Genomic DNA, 1,731 nt, shown 5'->3' on the forward strand with positions numbered 1-1,731 from the left:
ATTCCTGGATGTACCAGCATGAGGAACATCTTTCCCTCAGGCAGAAAGGGAAATGCAGGAGGATGGAGCTCCAAAATGAGAGAGTTTGCACATTTTTCAAGAGATAGGACCTCCAACCACAAATGCACAGCTACTGCTCAATGAAACGTCTTACTAACTTTTGTTATTTTTAATTTTTTGCTGTTTCCCCCCAGTCATCATGGTACAGCAGATCCACTGGAAAAATTTGGAAAATAGAGAAAAATGATAAAATGATTAAAGGAAATCATCTATACATTCACTACGTACCGGTAACTTTTTGGCATATTATCTTTCCGTCCTTTTCACATCCATTTTTTCCTTATATAGTTGAGATCAAAGAGTATATACTCTTTCCTATACTGCTTTTAAAACTTAACCCAACACAAATAGAATTTTTCTATGACATTAAAACTCTGTAAACATCATTTTAAATGGCTGCATAACATTGCATCAAAAGTATATGCCTATTTTACTCAACAAATGGGCCTATTTTTTGGATATTCGAGGTGGTCCCACTTAAGTTATTATAAATAAATCTAAAATGAACATGTCAGTGCAGAAGTCCTTAGGACTGGGATGACTAGCAGGGCTGGTTTCCCTTCCTCCTCGCAGGCTGAGCCTTTCCCAGCCTCCATTCCTTCCATCCCATTTTGAACTTCAGGCCCATTCTTAAGTCAGTTTCCATATTCCACCTCATGACTTCCCCAAAGTTCATACCAATTTACATTCTTACTAGCATTTGATGGAAATTCAGGTTATTTTGAAAGGTCCTTTGCAAGCTGGAAAAACCCTGATGTTGCTTTGATCACAAGGAAAGTTACACATCCCGATCCACCCATCGAGGCCAGTCCTGGAACCCATACCCAAAATAAGGACAATATTAAAGATCACATCTACGGCCATGCCACCCTGAACGTGCCCGATCTCGTCTGATCTCGGAAGCTAAGCAGGGTCGGGCTTGGTCAGTACTTGGATGGGAGACCACCTAGGAATACCAGGTGTTGTAGGCATTAAAGAAAATTAATAATAAAGGCCACAAGAGAAACAACAATTCTTTAGTAAGTGCCAACTTTGTTCTGAGTGTTTTGTATGTACGTGTAATCTAAGCCTCCCAACATCCCCGGGAGATAGCGACATTCGCATGTATGGATGGAGAAACAGAGGCTCAGAGAAGATAGGGCATCTGCCTGAGGGTGGGGAGAGGCAGAGGGAGGCACACACTCCAGTCGTCTGGCCCCTAACACCTCTCCACACAGTACAGAATGTCCGGGAGCAGGGCGAGAACTCGCCGCTGAGGGCTGAGGCCAAGCTTCATAAGGGTCTGGGACTCCGGGGCGAGCATGGGGTGGAATTGCTTCCATTTCAGTTGTGGTTTTGGCCTCACTACCATGGTCACCATGCCACTGGGATGGAGGCCAACAGGTAGCTGAGGGGTGTTTCCTCACGGAGGTATCTATTCAAGGACAGATCTTGTCGTAATTCTTTATTTTTCAGCCTTGAGATATAATTTATGTGTAACATTGTGTAAGTTTAAGGTGTACAACATGATTTGATTTGATACATGTATATATTAAAAAATGATTACTACTCTAAGGTTAGTTAACACATCCATCCCCTCCCATAGTTACAAATTTTGTGTGTGTGTGGTGAGAACTTTCAATCTATTCTCTTAGCAACTTTCAAATATACAGTACGGTATTATTTAATTAT

The 1,731-nt window shown here is 41.8% G+C and overlaps 1 non-coding gene across 1 annotated transcript; it reads left to right on the forward strand.

The window, feature by feature from the left end:
- The first annotated feature begins 912 nt into the window (after window positions 1-912).
- LOC111741817 lies at window positions 913-1,031 on the forward strand. The gene has a single exon (XR_002781093.1). It is a non-coding gene; the product is annotated as a 5S ribosomal RNA (ribosomal RNA).
- Window positions 1,032-1,731: the final 700 nt, after the last annotated feature.

Source organism: Pteropus vampyrus, unplaced genomic scaffold, assembly GCF_000151845.1.
Source record: "Pteropus vampyrus isolate Shadow unplaced genomic scaffold, Pvam_2.0 Scaffold3, whole genome shotgun sequence".
NCBI classification, from domain to species: domain Eukaryota; kingdom Metazoa; phylum Chordata; class Mammalia; order Chiroptera; family Pteropodidae; genus Pteropus; species Pteropus vampyrus.